At 41.2% G+C, this 19,648-nt stretch overlaps 1 pseudogene; it reads right to left on the bottom strand.

Annotated features, from left to right (window-relative positions):
- The window catches only part of LOC149163969 (auxin response factor 19 pseudogene), a 90,207-nt pseudogene extending 75,511 nt beyond the window's left edge, over positions 1 to 14,696 (bottom strand).
- Positions 14,697 to 19,648: the final 4,952 nt, after the last annotated feature.

Below are 19,648 nucleotides of genomic sequence, written 5' to 3'. Positions count from 1 at the left end.
TCGAAAAAGTAAACTTGTTTGTATCTGTCATTTAAAAACAAATTTAAAGTTGTACAAAAAGCTTTCTTTGTAGGCATTATTACTAAGAAAGCAAAAAACAAACACCTGCATTGTGAATTTGCATTTTGATAAGTTTGCATGATTGATTTAGGAAAGAGTGCATTAGAGTGTGTTGATTTCTCTTTGAGAAAAGATAGTATCTTTCTTTTCCCTTAGTAGCTAGGATTTTCAAAGTTGAAAAGATAATAAAGCTTGCTTATCATCTTAGACTGCATTTAGGAATTGTACCATACATCTCGTGGTGATCCTGAAAGGCAAACTTCTAAAAAGATCAACTTAAAATAAACTGAATGAACCTAACAACGCTTTGCAACATAACGCACAACATAGAGGTCTAGGCTAGAGACGTGTTCCGGTGTCGTTAAGCCTAGTGACTGTCGATCTCGTGGAAGGTGGGTGATTCCTCCTGAGGGACGATAGCGCTAGTACGGATTGTGCTCCCACGTACCGTCGCGTATATATTGGGAGACCCCTATAGGCATATATCCTTTATCCTTAGGAAGCCATGTCGGCCGCCCTACTGATCGCAATGCTGTGAACACAACATTCACGAAGATCGACCGCCCGTATCGTAAAAAGTATTCTGCGGTTTTGCGAAAAGTTTGGCACACCCTCTGCCTAGATCTCCAGAGCAGTTTCTTTTGGCCTTTTTCAGACTCTATAACAGAAAAATTCCATCCGAGCATTTGTCACTTTGGGCTCGTTAAAACATCGAAGGAGACTAGAGTCATCTTTAGCTTTTTCTCGACTCTTTAAAATTGGAAAAGCAAGTTGTGTCCAACCGTCGTTAAAATTTATTTTAAACGGAATAATCATCACCATTCCCTCGTTGATCTTTGAAGTTAGTCTCTTTTCATCGTAAGTTCTTGTAGAATCGCTAGAAAATCTTTTGGATAGACTAAATATGTCTGAACAACCATCGACATACAGGACTGTGTCATCCGACGCAGCAGTGACAGAGCCTCCTGCTGCTACCCCAACAATGTTCGATGGTATACCATCTGTCCCGGCAAGTCATCAACAACAAGCCAGAGTCCCATCAGGGACTGCTTCAACGACATGGTTAGTTCCTATTTCTTCATCCGGATTATCATCTGGTATTTCTTATGTTGAAACTCAACAAATTGATCCAATGTGTCTTCAAAGGCCAATCTGCCCTTTAAGTACTAGATTGCCACCATATGGAGGGCAGTATGCCTTTTCATTGTTCCCTCCCGGAGAACAACCATATGGGAGTTTACAACAAACTTCAAGTCAAATTGGAATTACATCCAGCAGTTGGGTACCAATACTACCTCAGCAACCAAGGGTTGTATATTCAATGCAACTAGTCCACCTTGTGTCGAATATTCCCACTATACCTACTATGGTTACTGCGTCGCAAGTACAAGTGCTACCTATTGTATGTCAACCCCAATAGCCTCAGGTTTCAATACAACAGCCTCTTGTCTCAATGACTCAATCACAACCTCGGGTTAGTGCCTCCTTATCTGGAGTGACTCAGGATCAAACAAGTACTGTGACTCCTCATCATGGTGAATCATCCAGTATTGGTCAATAGCAAATGGTTCAACAACCAGATCTGGTTCAAACTCAACAACCCCCATTCCAGCAATCATATCAAGGACCTGAGCAACAAGTCTTTGTAAGTAATGGGCAATTGCATTTCCAAAGCAATAATCAACAACCATATCATAATGGTTATGCCCATCAACCTTGTCAAAGTTACCAGCATCAAATACATTATGTTGGTATGCAAAGACCCACTGCTCAGGCGATTCCATCTTATCCTGGGTATGCTTCGCCTAACCTGAATCAACAGTTGCCCTTTGTAGCAACTCTAGAATTACCAGATCTAAACCGGCTGACGAATGATCCAATTTCTTATGCCCCTTGGTGGCCAGCGATTCCGCATAAACTTCCATCAGATATTCCTAAATTTAATGGAAATCCGGGTGAAGATCCGTCAAATCATGTGATGACATTTCATCTATGGTGTTCATCAAACACCCTAAACGATGATTTGATAAGGCTTCGCCTTTTTCAGAGGACGTTAACGGGTCCAGCGACAAAATCGTATATTGAGTTGCCTAGAGCTTGGTTCGACAACTTCAGTACCTTAGCCACGACTTTCTTAACCCATTTTCAATTACCGATAAGGTATGAAATGGGAACGGAACTCCTAACCAACTTCAAACAGACAACGGCCACTCACATATCTGATCATATACATGAGTGGCGACGTCGTCGTAGGATGGTGAAAACGTACGTTCCCGATCAGCTATTAGCTTAATGGTTTATCAAATCCTTACTTCCTACAATCACGGAAGATGTGGCAAAAGGGGGAGTCGTAATAGAAGAGCAAGTCATCGCTCGTGCGCAATATCTGGACTTAGTCTATACTCAGTCTGGCATGCTCTACGACAAAATACCTGACGCCCCTAGACCGGAATTCTCAATTCCTCCTCCTCCTAAATCAAACAATGACTCTCACGCCGGCGATGGCGTGATTGGAAAAACAGATACGAAATCGACAAAGGCTACATCTAAAAAGGCCTGTAAGATTTCTAGTCAAAATGCAAATGAGGAACTTCTTGCCTCGGAAGTAAATGTCATGTCGACCGACAAGGGCAAACAACTGAAGCAACCAGGGGGCAAGAAGAAAAAGAAAGGGAGAAAAAGGAAACCCCCTGCGGGGTGTCATATATGCGATGAGGATCATTGGACGAGAGATTGTCCACATATAGTTGATGTTAAGAAACTCTTGAAGAGTTCAAAAACCCCAGCGGTATTGACTGATCCGTTTCCCAGCCCGGGAACCAAACTGGTTGCTAATCAAAATGCTTCCCGATCCCAAGTGCTTATGTTGTCTGTCTCAAGGCAGCAAAATGATGCTTTGACAAGGAATAAAGATTACGGGAATCCACGGCTGTCGAATAACAAGGCTAATGAACAACCTAGTAGTTCGACGACAACCTTAACCAAAGTTGTGCCACCCATCATTCCTGAACCAATGATAAAGTCGCCAAAGGGAGTAGTACACAAATCGACATTTAATCCTCATGCCAAAGTAGCACAAAATTATAATATAGTAGAGGACCTGGCCCAATCGCCGTCTGCTATGTCGACACTTGAGGTACCGCAAAATTGCCCCTCCCAAGAGCAAGCTTTATTATCAACAATAGGTGGGATTGGCCTAATGGATTCCAATCTTGTGGCCTTTGATCATAAAGAATATGACGCTCAGTTACCAGCTCAACTAGCTTTCCTTATTCAAGTGAAAGCCTTCAACAAAACTGTTCATCGAACAATTATTGATGAGGGGGCATCTACATGTTTTATGTCGATGAGTTGCTGGAAAAATTTAGGCTCACCACCCTTTTTGAAATCGTCAACGATGTTAAAAGCATTTGATGGACGATCATACACTCCATACGGGATTTTAAGTAACTTGCAAGTTGAACTGGGGGGAAAAACAGTAGAAGTTGATGTTGAAGTAATCGATGGAAACCTCGATTACAACATCCTACTGGGAAGGCCCTGGATATATGCCATGGCCGCAGTTGTGTCGACCTACTTTAGGAAGATTGCATTTCCCTTTCAAGGAGGAATTACAGTCGTCGACCAATAAACTTTCCTCCCCGACAGTTCACAAGTTACGGGAAGCACTCCAACGATCCATGGAAGCAATCATTCACTTCAAAACATTGGAGTAGGTCTCCTAAAAGACCCTGCCTTAATGGGTACTTTTTCCCTACCGCCTGCGAGTAATCTAGCGGAAGTAGCCACAATGGAAACCTACAATATGAAATCTTCTATATCTAATGGATTCGGAAGATTCCTAAACATTTTGTCAGCATGGATCATCGCCCTAATAGAAATACTGTAAATACAATGGGCTCTGAGGACGGTTCTTATCTCGTGTCAACCTCGTTAAAAATGAAACAAGGAGTCATGAGGATAGTTCTTTTACTGTGTCAACCTCATTAAAAAATGAAACAAATCCCCTTTCCGAGTCTCAAAGGTAAACCTTCATTCCAACCACCGAGTTGAATGCAATGAAGCTTGGGGGGCATGCACATCGATTTGTGTTATTATGCTGGGGGCATGCAAACTTATCGAGCAGTTTTAGCATAAATTTCATGCTCGTTAAAAAATAAACGCAAGATCCGAGCAGTTTTAACGCGGACTTCATGCTCGTTAAAAAATAAACATAAGCACTACCCGGTAAATAACCATTGTGAATGTAACTTTATCAACCATTAAAGCCTTGGTCGTGTTTGCACCGTCACCTCCACTTTTCATTTGGCCGATCGTTCACCTCCATATGATTGTTTACCCATTTTGAGGAACAGCTGCGAAGAGTGATTTCACCTAGCCATCCTTGTGACACTGCTGTGATTGAAAAATTCCAACCTGTACCTGGAATCAGCTGCTAACCCTGTTTATCACTCGTTCCTCAAAAGACGAGTCTTCTTTAAGTTCTTTTCATCTGACTCGTAAAATATGAAAAGATTGTCGAGTCCTTGGCCTTCCAGCTCGTTAAAGGGACGGGAAGTGCTATCCCTCCTCTAGATTTTAATCTTTTTGGACTTGAGGGATTATTTCACAAAAAGATCGAGCGCTTGTGTGATTCGGCTCGTTAAAACTATCGAAAACTCATCCCTTCTGTATTGTTTTATACTTTTTCGGACTTAAGGGATTAGATGATGAAAAAGGAATATTGGAGTTAACTTTATGTACCTTTTCAGACTCTCTAAAAATGAAAAGGACCGAGTTATCTTTGTCGTTAGACTCGTTAAAATCACTAAATAGCGACAAACTTGTCTTTAGACAAGAACGAGTTTCACTATCGCTAGGCTCATTAAAACATAGCGATGGGCTTGCCCGAAGGTCAGGTTATAGAACAAGCATATGTTATCCTCCTCAAGCTTGACAAAAATAAAGAGGTACTAGTCAGCAATGATTGGGGAAAAATTGGGAGAAAGTCAAGAAAACTTTGATGGTAGCAAGTCGCTCTTGAACATGACACTTTTCCTCCGTACCACAATCGGGTTGGGTTGTTTCATTCACCGGTCACATCACCATGGTCTCGCCATACCATCCATAATTGGGTTAATGCTACCGATCCATCGGATCAGTGTCGCCATATGTTCAAGAGGAGTCGTTCAGAAAGAGTCAACCGGGTCCCATCCATTGCCATACATTATCCTTCATCCATTCATGACCGCCACCCTGAATCATATATCACAGATCGTTTTCACCTCCATCAAAATCATTAGCTCCGTTCCGTGTCACTGATGTGGGATTCGTTAAGGCCCTCCTTTGACGGATCGCTTCTTGTCGACATCAGCTCATTATCCAAGAAGTTGATCTAGGAACAACCCCTTCAGTACTTTGAAGCTTGCATGCCTCAATGGCAAGTTTCTCACTTCCGGCGACAGGTATACATCAATGACCTTCGACCAGAATATTTTGCGTGGTGTTCGACGCCAAGTCCTTTATTCACACCACGTGAATTGTACTACAATACCTTGAGGATCATTATCATTATCGGTGATTCCTCTCGCACTTGTTAACGGTTTACCTCATTGACCGGTAATCAAGCGATGTCTTTTCATGTTCGACTTCAGAACAATTCTCACATGGATCGACTTGTACTTAGAGTGAAGATCGAACGAGTTTGAAGACCCCGAATCTAGTTTCATCCATCCGGGCTGTGATACATATTCAGGAAAGATAAAGACATTTGACATGTACATCATTGCAACAAATGATCATCCTACTCAAAGGATGATAATTTCACCAAAATTATCAGTCTACCATAAGACGATTGTCTATTCTATGTACAAAAAATGAACTTATAAAGCTGAGCATGGGAATGCCCGCCTCAGCTAGATCATGAAAGCAGTATGAAAAATAATGTATTGTATTGTATCTTATTACAGGTCTCCTCCCAGCAAATGGATGAACTTCGGACCCTCCTGGATAAAGCATTTCACCCGATAAATGGCCTCATACTTTAGGGGGCAACTGTTATAGACATTTTTGTGCCTTACAGCATGGAGCATGAAATGTCCATAATCTAAGGGATCCAAAGTCCCTAAACATGTTGTTCCTACCCCTAGAGGAACAAGGCTAACAAACCACAGCAATTCACAGAAGTTCTCCACCTGAAACTGCTCAAAAACAAGTCAATTCAGGATCATGTCAACTGCTCCACTGACCATCTGCGTTGAATGTCAATGGCTCCACTGGCTACCTGCGCTGAATTTCAACTCCAACACTTGCTACCTGCGCTAAGCGAGATTGGACATGTGGCAGGCTCATTCCTCAAGGTGTCAGAACCCAGGAAGCTTCCAAAATGACACTTGCCTCAGGGAATTCGACTGGTGATGAGTAAGAGGTTCCAAATCTCCAAGTGGAAGCAAGAACCTCCAAGTGGAATCAAGAACTAACAGAGGGAGAGGACACTAGTTAGATCTCAAGCTGACTCATCCTCTCTCCAAAACATCTATATATAGATCTCTCCTCCATGAGATCTAGAGGCTAGAATTTTGTTATTGCAAAGAATTGCTGTTGGTTTGAGACTGGAAACATTGGGTGCTTAATGCTTTGAAGGGAGCTGAAGAAGGAATTCCATTCTACTGGGAAGGAGATGCTGGATTGGAGCCCTCTGGGTTGTATCTCTTCTTGAACCTTGTTATCAATCAATAAAGCTATCTTGGTTTTCTCCTATATACTGGTGTATTTGATTTACTTCTAATCCTGAATCATTTATGAATATGAATATCTTCCTTTGTGTTGTGTTCTTCTCTTGTCGCAAGTAGTTGTTCTCTTGTCGTAGGTAGCTGTTCTCTTGTGATCTCCTGGGAATCAAGTAGCTATTCTCTTGAGCAAGCGAGGAGGCAAGTAGCTGTGAACACCCAAAGAGAAGAGGATCTAGATCGAGGGACAAACGGAAGACAACGGTAAGTCTATCGATCTCCTCTCTTTCACATTTCATAAAGGAAGAAACCAGAATAGCTGTATCTGTTTGTTGCTAAGGCACTGTCACACCTTAGGTGGATAGGATCATCCTGCATAGGCATTTTTCCCCACAACAACTTCCATGTAGCTTCATTGTGCTCTCCAACAAATCTACACGGAGCCTTGAGGTAATCTACTTCGCTTACTTTGATAGTTAGTTATTGTTTATGAACATGCATGTAACATTGTGACGGTTGCAGCTAATCTTACAGTCTGCTGAAGGTCCCGAGAAGACCTTTGAGGGTATCTTCATTCTCCATACACCGTGCATTTTATCCTATAGCAAGAGATTATGGGTTCGATCCATAGTATGGTCGCCAATTTGTTGTATGTAATTTATACCTACGGATAAGTATATCTGCCCTAAGTGGGTAGTTACACTTAGAACAATTGAAGTAAATATGTTTAACCTTTTCCTAAAATAAACAGATAAATAAAAGAACCTACTTGTGATCCTTTGCTTCCTGTGATCTCCTTTGATTTGATCCTGTCACTCCCACTCAAACTAAATTTGCTCAACTGGTACCTGCCAACATAAATCGAAGATGACAACAATCAAATCATATGATCTGTTTATTTTAAAAAAATGGAATCAACAATATTTGAACATACATTCATCATAGATATAGACAAAATTATTGGAAAAGGAACAAATAACTTTATTGATTGATAGAAGGAGAAGTTTCACCTAGTGTGGTTCAATCTCGTGTCACTCATCTAGCTTAGTCCAAGCCATCATCACACCAATAGAAACTACCCATGTTCTAAGTATAACTACCCACTTAGGGAAGATATACTTATCCGTAGGTATAAATTCTGTAGAGAATCTGGGTTCAATCCCCAGTATGCTCGCCAATTTGTTATACGGAATTTATACATACAGATAAGTATATCTTCCCTAAGTGGGTAGTTACACATAGAACAACTCAAATAAATATGTTTAACCGTTTCCTACAATAAACAGATAAGATAAAAGAACCTACTTGTGATCCTTTGCTTCCTTTGATCTCCTTTGAGTTGCTTATATCTCTCCTTCTCACACTGAATTCACTCAATTGGCACTTGCCAACATAAACAGAAGACAACAACAATCAAAGCATATGATCTATTTATTGTAAACAAATGGAATCGATAAAATTTGAATATACATTCATCATAGGTATAGACAAAAGTATTGGAAAAGGAGCAAACAACTTTATTGATTGATAGAAGGAGAAGTTACACCCAATGTGGTTCGATCTCGTGTCACTCATCCATCTTAGTCCAAGCCTTAATCACACCAATATAAACTACTCATGTTCTAAGTGTAACTACCCACTTAGGGAAGATATACTTATCCATAGGTATAAATTCCGTAGAGATTTTGGGTTCGATCCCCAGTATGGTTGCCAATTTTTTATACAAAATTTATAGCTACGGATAAGCATATCTTCCCTAAGTGGGTAATTACACTTAAAACAATTTAAGTAAAGATGTTTAACCTTTTCCTACAATAAACATATAAGATAAAAGAACCTACTTGTTATCCTTCGCTTCCTTTGAACTCATTTGAGTTGATCCTGTCGCTTCCACTCAAACTGAATTCGCTCAATTGGTACCTGCCAACATAAATAGAAGACGACAAAAAGAAAAGCATATGATATATTTATTTTAAACAAATGGAATCAAAAACATTTGAACGTACATTCATCATAGATATAGACAAAAGTATTGGAAAAGGAACAAACAACTTTATTGATTGATAGAAGGAGAAGTTACCGCTAATGTGGTTGGATCTCGTGTCACTCATCTAGCTTAGTCCAAGCCCTCATCACACCAATAGCAACATCAATCCAGTAGCATAACCTTACTTTGACAATGATTTCGAGCCTCTAAACCAATAGTATTTCTCTATAATATCCAATCTCCTTGGCTCTATGATGGGAGGCCAATTTATAGATGAATGTAAGTGGTTTTGTCATTAATATGGCATTGAATGGTTTTCCATAATTGGGTGATTACTTTCCATGTTCAAAGGGACGAGAGGATAGAGGATTAGATGATCCAAGGCTATCCTAAGTCGAGCTCATCTTGATAGGATAGGAGTTGGGTTTCTTCTAAAAGGCTCTAAAAAGAAGGAATATACTTAGGATCCAATGAACATTTCAAGTATTCTCACCCCGCACAGGCTTGAATGGGCTTAGGTGGTCTACAATGGAGCTTTGAATGGGGCTATGTGTTTTTTAGAGTACCCCTAACTAGGGGTGTGCTAGTAACCCAAGGAAGCACTTCATCAGGGTTTGAAGTTAGGAAACCCTCATGGATGAAAGCACTCAATGAGGTGGCATGTCTAGGGTAGGTAGCAACTGAAGAAGGGTTTGATAGACCCTGTTCACACTGATATGATCATCAAGAGTGATTTGCCCAACTAGACCTTTAACAAGCTAGTAGTGTATGGTTTTGTTTGGGTCAATTAACTCTGAACTTGGTTCAGGACCCACTAAGCCAACAGGACCATAGCTGGTGTTTTCCCTGGATCCCCTTTTGTAGCCTTACTTGTTCTTGCAGCTTCGCTAGATAGGGTGAGCTACTCACTCGGCCATTTACTGATGAAACCCCTAATGTCATCCTCCGCAACTAAATATGGCAACTTTTGCCATTTTTCTATGGTATCCTTCTTCGTGTGTATGGACAAATTGTGAAAATTTTCTTTGAAGTCTGCAATATTTTTGTATTGTGCATGGAGACTAGGTGACAACTGTGGGCACTGCTTGATCACCATTTGAAACTCTAAGTCAAACAATACCCATAACATCAATATTTAAATGATGCGGTCATGATCCTTCATTGCCCACAGCGAGGAAAATTTCACAGCCCCGCACAAGTCTAGATTGTGCATTGGGATCTGGCTATCTTGAGGTGTCCTCTAGGCTACCAACGCGATTAGAGAAGTAACCATGCATAATGGAATGCCTTTCCATCCTCCTAGGCTTCATATAATTCCTATAAGAACTCATGATAGAGATACTTAGCCCAATTCAAATGGACCCCTTGGCTGCACTGTGCAGCTAAAGATACCACTGGTCCCGACAAATCATCGACACGACACTTTTGCATTATATTTCCTGCCAAAATTTGTGTCACAAACTACATAGCACCATCCGAGATAGAGCTAATAGCATAGACGTGCGACTTCTTCACCAACCCGAAGACGATCTTCATTTGGTCTGCAAGCTTCTTTTCCTGTGACTTCCCCAGAAAAGCGTTTACGGGATTCGTGCCTTTATAAGGTAACAAGGTGATTCTATGGACCAGCATATCGTCAATTGGAATGGACCCTCCCAACTAGAGGCACCCATCCTGAACCAACACCAACAATTGACGCATACAAATAGTATTAATTATGTTGTGGCTAAAGTGTGGGACCCACAACATATTGAGCAATTATGTGCGCTCAATTTTGGCCATCTAGTTCATTGGCTCAAGCCTTGTGACACCTGCCTCCTTGTAGAAGATCAATTTCAAGTATTTGTGGGGTTCTAACTGCGGAAACTTCGGATGATCACCCAAATCCTAGTCCTCCATCTTCATAAATGGTATCCAGGCCAACAAGTCACCCTGAACATGTACGTCCTCTAGCAGTAATGGCATGAATACCTATATTTCAATGAGGTAGTGTCCTTAGTGACCTTGGCAATGGGTTTTGTAGGGGGTACATAAGGTGATAGTTGATTAATTGGCATTTCTTCATGTACATTGATACCTTCAACCCCCATAGTAAATTATTATTCATCTACGTCCACAGGTTTCATTGGTTTCTTTCTTTTGTCCATCTGACCCTCTTGTCTAACATCAGTTGGGTTTTTGCATGGCGATTGCCAAACCGATGCTTGTTGTGGATTCTTTTTCTTTTTCTCTCATGTTGTAGAGATAGTAGCTTTTGGCCTCAACAGCCTAAGAGTTATTATAGGGAATGGAGGTGTTGCATTCATTTTGTCAATGCTTTCCTAGAATAGTTTCTTTTGCCACTCAGACAAATCAGCCTCAGACCTAAGCCCTTGTTGCAAAAAATCCTTCTCTATCTCCTGTCAATCTCATCTAGACATGGAGAAATCGTCTCGGCCCAAACTTAGGCACAAAATCTCAAGGCCATCTCTCTGGAAGAAAAGTGTTCGAATGTGGAGTGGGATGCATTATTTATAGCCCTTTATAAATTCAAATCCATCAATTCCCTCAAGATTTCCCTCATAAATTCTCTTTTGGCATCATATTTCCAAAGATATGCTCCTTAAATTATTTCCCCCCGCTCCCTTTAACAAAAAAATATCCATCCAATTACCTACAGTGTTTTCAATGGTCACTTTCTGGCCAAGATCCATGGGACCCATCCTGCTAGCACAACTCCTTCGTCGTAGCTTCCATCTAGACCCTTGTCCTAACTGTTGTGTAGCCCGTTCGCTTTGCCAAAATTTCCTTCTTGTAGTGTATTTTATAGTCCTGCACTTCCTTGCAACTACCTGAAGTACTAAGACTTTCCTATATCCATACACTCATTGTGCAGGGGCAGGATCTTCCCTGTACAACTTCAACCAACTCCCATTGATTCTTCCTACAAACATCTCCCCATTCATATTTGCAAGTTGAACCTCACCCCCATCTGTAATCTCCTTGATGATGTATTGTGCCAACCAATGCATCTAAGACTTTCCTGGAAACTAAGTAAATGTGTGATCATACATTAGCACTAAATCTCCATTTTTAAAGGTGTGTTTCTTAATGTGGTGATCGTGCCATGCCTTCTCTTGAGCCTTCTACACCTATCGATGAAATCCTGCCAGTCTTCCATCTCTTTGACTACAACAATCCTCGAACTAGGCACTATGTACTCCATTGGCATCACCACTTGTTGTCCATAAACCAGCCTAAATGGTGTTTTTCCAATAAAATTCTTACAAATAGTTTTATATACCCAAAGAATAGCTAGTATGTGCACATCCCAATCGTTCCTATTTTCATTATAGATCTTCGTCAAAACATTCTGAAAGATTTTATTGAAAACTTCAACTATTCCATTTGCTTGAGGATGGTATAGTGTGCTTTTCTTATGATACATCTATAATTCTTCAAGAAAAGAATCAATTGTCTCATTGAGGAAATGTGAACCCTTGTCACTCATCAAAATCTTAGGACAACCAAGACCTAGACAGAATGTACTCAAATATAAACTTCGCAGTTGTAGTTATATTTCAATCCTTCATGGGTTGTGCCTTAGCCCATCTGGTCAAGTATTTTGTCATTGTGATGATGTAGCGTTCTCCTGTCTTCTTTCTTGGTGGATGAATAGGTCCCAAAAAATCTATTGCCCATTTATCGAACGCCTCTAATGAGACCTATGGGTTCAGGTGAAATTCATCCCTTCGCAATGGCTCCCTGATCCTCTGACAAACATCACATACCCTATACTAATCCTTGGAATATTTTTGCACAGTTGGCCACCACAACCAAGCATGTAGGATATGATGCCCAACTTCTCTTCCATCATAATTCCCTTCAACAACTCCTCCATGTGCTTCACCAAGGATACTTTGTCTTTCATAATCCGATACATATATGCACAAAACTTCATCCAACCCCATTTTATACAAGTTCCCTGCAATTACAGAAAAATACATATCCCTGACCATGAATTCCTTCTTCTTCTACATCATATATCCTACAAGGGTTGTACCTGTAGACAAAAATTGGATGGTATCCCCAAAATGTTCATCGACAATGCGCACAACAAAGAGTTGCACATTAGGCAATCCTTCATCACGATTTATAGGATATTCACCATTTTCAATCTGCAAAAGGTGATTGGGTCTAGCATTTAATATTCATGACCTCACAATTACCTCAAAATCGTACTCGTCAAATAGAACTAACCACCTACAGATCGCCCCCCAACACAGGCTTGTTGACCAAGTACTTTAAAGTTGAATGGTCTTCATACATTTTGAAGTGCGCACCCAACATATAATGTCTAAACTTCTGGAGCACATATACCATCGCCAATCCTTCACGCCCCATGTTTGAATAATTATTCTTGACCTTGGAAAACTTTCTACTCACAAATGCAATAGGATGGTCGATATCCCCTGCGCCTGGTTGGGTTAAAACTTCTCCTAATGCTATGCAAGACTCATCCACATGTACATGGAATTCTTTCTTTTGAACATGTAACACTAGAATAGGTTTTGTAACTATATTTTCGTTCAAAACATCTAATATTTTCTAGTAATCATCATCCTAGAAAAGTGTCGAAACTTTCTTCAATAACTTCTCCATGAGCATAGTGATCTGCGTGTATGCCTTAAAAAAGTTTCTATACTACCATTTATGGCCCCCTGTTGCGCGCAGTTGTTTTACATTCCTTGGGGCCTCTAAATTGATAATCACTACAATTATAGCAAGGTCCACCATCAACCCTTGCTTACAAACAACGTGGCCCAAAAGTATCCCATATGGTACGAAAAATATACACCTCTTCAAATTTAGGAAGATTTGATACTTCCTACAACTATCCAACATTAGGCGAAGACTTAAAACATTATTTTTCACTAACCCAAACACCATCCAATCATCAAAGTAAACCTCCTAAAATTTGTGAATAAATTCCTTAAAGGCTGCGACTACCACCCTAGAAAAGATCACAGGGGAATTCGTAAGCCCAAAGGGTATAATTATATATTCGAAAGAGCCCCATTTTGTGGAAAAGGTAGTCTTACTTCAATCTTCTTTGCAATTTTGATCTGGTGATATCCTAAGAATCGATCTGTAAAAGAGTACGCTTCTTGACCACCAATTTTTTCCAAGAATTCATATGTGAACAACGTAGGGAATGGATCATGTACACAAAAATCGTTCAACTTCCTTAGATATATGCAGATCTAGATTTCTCCCTTTGTCTTCTTCTCCTGAACCACCATATGGCTAACCTAGTTTGATTCTTCTATAGGCACAATAACTCCTGTTGCAAGCATCTTATCCAGTTCTTCGCACACCTTTTATTTCTATTTAGGATTCAATCGATATGGGTGCTTCTTTACCAACTTCACATCTGGCTTTAGATTGATCTTCATAACACCCAAATCCCCTACTACCCCCTTTATATTAGAGAACTTTGATGGGAACAAGTCTTGATATTCTTGCAATAATTCCACGACCTTGTCGACTCTGTCCTCATCCTAGTAATCACCAATATTCGCGAATTTGGGATGCTCTTCCAACCCAATGTTCACTTCCTTGGTCTTTAAAGGTTTTCAAGTATCAGGAACCTCTACCTTAGGCCCAACGACTTTTCATTTTCCCTTTGATTCAGGGATATTGATATTCCTGGGATCTTCCTCAGCTTCATCTGTGGTAACATTGTAACACTCCAGAGCATGGCGCAACTATGTACTCTATTCTAGTTATACCCATGTGATAGGCTCTATAGGTATTCTGAATATCATTGCCTTCATTTCTTGTAATGCTTCACCAAAACATTTGAATCCATCCTCAAAACTAAATGTTCGTACGAAGCTTTCCTTCAGTACAACCCACTCCACAATTCCATGGCGAAGCTCCGATTCTAAGCGCCAATTCATTGAAATAGTATTGAAGGTATGGAATACTATCTGTACACATTCAGGTTGTTATTCCTCTCGCCATTCTTTCATTCAACGAGCCAGATGCTCGCACGGGTCATCATTCCCTATATATTTTTTAGTAAGGTGGGTTTTTGCATAGCCAAATAATAGCTTCATCATCCTTCGGTACTCCTTCTAGTCCACAAAGTTATTCTTATGTGTACCTCACCATCGGGTAGGCATATCTCTTAGCGTGATGTCTAATGCCTGGAACTGATGCTCTTCCAGTACATCCCTTTAAAATTTATCAAGAAACAAATTTACATCTTCTAATAAATCATAATATGGTAAATTGTGTACCTTAGTGGATATACACTAGAGTGATTTAGTAAGTTAGTGGCATCACATCATTGACACTTCATGCAATCTATTCTGCCAATGCTTGAGATCCTCATCTGAATATGAGTTGTAAGAGATACCATTTTCCCACGTAATTATTCCATCCACCATCAGATTAATCCAATCCTCATTCCATGTAGGAAGCTTATAGATCCACTCAATATCATCCTCCTCATGGTAATCTCAGACTGGTTCAGTATATCCTGCACCCTCAGCTTGATTCAATGGAACAATTACTCTCAGATCCTTATTTTCAAATGTCATGTTACTCTTCTTCAAGTTGATAACTGCATTCATATCAAATTCATAATCAATTCCAAGTAGCATCAGGTAGGGATTACTATCATCTACTATTTTGATTACCTCAAAATCAGCTATAGCGCATGCCCCTTCAATGCCTATAGTTACACCATGTAATCTTCCCATCGGAATAATATTTTGTTGGTTCCCCATTCGCAGTTGAATTGGGGACCATTCTTTCCTAGGTCTGTTTAGGGAAAACATTCACATCAAATCCCAAATCTAATCTCAACTGGTCCATTTCAAATTCTCTAATTTCGGCAATCAATCTCATCTCTCGACCAGTCCTTGTCTTGATTTTTTCTACCTTATGCACTGTGCATTGTTCAGGTGGCAACCTACCCTTGCCAACGCAGTTCTATATTAATTCATGCAGTCCCTCCACTGCTTTCTGATCCCTCAAGAGCTTCATGCAGGACTGTAAGAAGGATTTCAATACGCAAGGATTTGTTTCCTACGCATCAATGACTTCTTCAACATTTTCTATTTGCGCACTCTGATTCTTTGATGTGGAAGCTCCTAAATCCACAAATATCTTATTCACCTCCATAAATGTTTCTTTTACCTTATGCACATCAGATTTAGAATCTTTGTTAGCAGCCTTGTGCACCCATGAAATCTCTTCTAGTTGTTTCCCTGTGGCTTTATCTTCCCTTGTAGCTATACCACTCTGCGTAACTATATTAACATTGGGGTCATTCTCTCGTGGTTCCGATCTCATCATCTGGATGTTCTGAGTAGGCTGTTGGTTCTTTTTCTCTTCCATTTTTGTGATGAGTATAGGAAATTCTTGTTCTACGTGGTCAAATTGTTGGAAATATTGACAAGAGGGGTGTGTTGGGTTCTAAAAATCTCACACATAGTCACCTAGTTCCCCACAATCATAACAAATAACTTGTCTGTGACCTCTTCCAGCTCCTCTTTCTCATCCTCTTCCTTGTCCTTGGAATCCTCCACGTGCTACGGGTGCACCTTGATCTTGTTGTCGATGATTCTCAACTTGTACTCTATATGTTGGAGTTTTATCCATCATTAACTCATAGCTTTGGAAATTGTATTCATCATGGCCTATAGACTTACAGAAATTGACAAATACTTATTGGGGGTCTTCACAAACTTTTGCAACAAATGACAATTTTCTGTTGAGTGCTTGGTTGTTTTTTGGCAGATAATGCACCAAAGCACTACACTGTTACTGGACTCGGCATAATTTTATGGCTTCAGGGGGGATAGGTGTTGGCTACTTGGGGCCTGACCCAGGTTCAGCAGTGAGCGTAGCCTAGCAAATCTCAGTACTACCGGCCCTTTCAGAAACAATCCGCAGAGTGTGGACTGAGGTCTCACCCAAGGTAGTATGGGAGGCTGCTGGAACCAGGTTTCCGCACCCTAGGGATGTCTAGATGTGGGAGATCAGTGCATGATCCAGCCTTTGCACTTACTAGATTACACGTACTCAGCAGCTTCTGGGGTTTTGTAGAACCATTATCACACAAATTCTGTCGTAGTGTGATCAATATTAATCACTTGTTTCTTCCTTAATTAGGTTTTGGGTCATTAATTACTACAATGATTCTCAATTATAAGCATATATATAATGGCGTGCAGACAAATAAATAGGTACCATCAATAAATAACATTCAATTACATATCCATAAACCAAATGCACAGTATATCAAACCACTGATCTTTATTAATAATATCTTCAAAGCTTGATCCAATATAGACTCAACTCCTTCCTGCGCACTCAGCTACGGACTCTATTAGGCCTCTGCGCACTCAGCTGCAGAGCCTCTACCCTACTACTATGACCTAATACCTTCAGATATACTTCTATTCTCTACTCAGATCTCTGCATCTGATTATTACATCTCCAAAAGATTCCAGACTTAAGACTACGTTTACACTTAGAGCCTCGTCTATTTATACAATCCCATGGTCCACAGACCATGGGTAGGCTGACACACTTTACATTAAAATCCATTATTTTGGGGTGGGAAACCCTAGACTCTTACGCTTTGCACCCAAATTTTGTGGGGTCTTTACATTAAATGGACCAAAACGCGAGTTTTAAGCCCCAAAAACTCGCTATGGGGGCTCTGCTACCCAACAGACCCCCAACATAATCATTGTGACTCATCCCAATTTACTCAGCTGGTGTGGTGATCTTTGCATGGAGCTCATCCAACAACTTATGACTTTGCTCACATCCACAACACATTCTTTTACTGTCTGTTGTACCACTTGTGCGCGTATCTATGATGCATCGATGTTAGGGGAAATTGCTTACTCTAGTGCATATATGCCCTGCATCTGTGCCAGCTTTCCCTCGATCTTGGTGGTGATTGTGAATGCTTCCTTGAGCCAAGGCTGGATTCGTGCTTTAAGCATTGCTTCTTTTTGACACGTGACATCCACCTATTAATTTAGGGCCTGGGCCTCCCTCATCTTGGCTATTCGATGACTAATGGCGACTATCTGCACGGTCCCTCAGACATTGTCATAGGCCTGCTATAACTCCCACACTTTTTTCTCTAAATGTTGTAGCATTGGGTCTTCCTATAGTGAAGTGAGCATGAAGAGTGACTGATCTAACAAGCCCATACAATCCTGTATGCCACGCTTCATGGCTTCCAACCCTGATTGAATGGCGTGGTGGCGCTGGTCTTAGACTTCCGAGGGTGTGGAGGGCTGCACCTTTAGCCGCAATTCCTTAATCTGCAGGTTGAGGTCCAGCTAGATCCTCATTTCTTCCTCTTTCACCTCGTGGAATCCACTGGCCAGTTTGTGGATCCGCACTCCTGCTGGTAGGTCTGTTGTAATCTCTAACTCAGGGACGCAGCAACATGCTTCATCCATGATCTACTCCAACTACTGAGTCTGTGCTACAACTTCATCATGTTGGAGGCTCAATTTCTCAATATTGATTCATTGTTCGCTGAGCATTTGGAGTGCGCGTCCTTCTCTAGCATGGAGCTCTGTCGTCACTCTGTCTTGCAGCTCGTATAATATGTCTCGCGACAAGGCAACCAAGTTTAGGCCAAGTCCCTAAATCTTACCTAACACGGCTCTATCCTTTGTGCTATCTGTTGTCAATGCTACCTATGGCAGCGCGATGGTATTAACCATTTTGGCCTACAGCAACTGCTCTGTTGCTGATGCACCTGTAGCCCCGTAGACAAGGACCGTTCTCGGCTGAGGGGGTCACACCTGAAGTTGCTAGAGTCGCACCCTGGGTGCCCCCAATAGAGTTTTCTACTCTATCATTTCTTCCTGCAGTGCTTCCCTTGTGACCTTATGAATTGTGTCACCGATGGCGTACAGGTCACCCTCGATCAAGGTAATAGGTTCCCCATCTAATTTGCAAGCCTTGGTCTTTTTCTGGGGCCCTGTCCATTCTATATTGTGCGGTCGTTCTAGCTGTTTTCTTGACGTGTTCAGGTCCGCACTTTCCACCATATCGACAGTCCCTTGTCCTATGGGCTGGTCTGGGCCTGTTTCTTCATGTGTTGTGGTGGCCCCCGTTACCAGTCCTGTTGTTGCTTTTTCCCTAGTCTTGGTTTGCTCTGAGGCAACCTGTGCTACCTCACTAGAGGCCCTCACCTCCTCAGCGAAATGTTCGTTCCACCTCTGTTGTGCCAACATCTTAGCGACATCCTTCTTTCTTTGAACAAATGTCTCATCACACTCTGCCAGATCTAGTGTGTGTCATTCAGTTAGCCAAGAATCAAGCATCGCAAACACAGTGTCATCAATCGCGATGAAGGGGAGGGTGGTCCGTTTCTGCTACAGATCCTTCCGCACCCTGATGTACACATTGTGCATATCGGTCTTAAAGTCTGCATAGCTCCACAAACTATCGTATACCATGGGGGATAGGCATAGCCGTTTATTAATCCACATTCGTACACTCACTCCCATAAGTATCCAGAAGATCTTAGTTTCACGAATTCGCGTAGCGTCCTTTTTCACCCATAGCGACGCATATTTGGCTGCTTCTAGAAAATCCTGGTCAAGGGGAGGAAACTGACTATCCTCCGACAATTCCCCTGTAACCAAAAGAATGGATAAGAGCAGCCACACATAGTGGAATGTATTACCCTGCTCCTGGGCCTCCTTGCACTTCGTCAGGAACTCCTCGCAGAGGAACTGCACCCAGTTGAATTGTACCCCCTCTGCACATTATTTAGCGAGCATGATGATTGTTACTAGTACATTGTTACCACAACATTTCCTCATCACTTGGCCTACTAGCAACTGGCTACGTGGACCCC

The sequence above is a fragment of the Pinus tabuliformis genome, chromosome 5_1, assembly GCF_031772625.1.
Source record: "Pinus tabuliformis cultivar Carrire ecotype Pingquan chromosome 5_1, CPIR1, whole genome shotgun sequence".
NCBI lineage: Eukaryota > Viridiplantae > Streptophyta > Pinopsida > Pinales > Pinaceae > Pinus > Pinus tabuliformis.
This window is presented reverse-complemented; position numbering and strand designations above follow the sequence as displayed.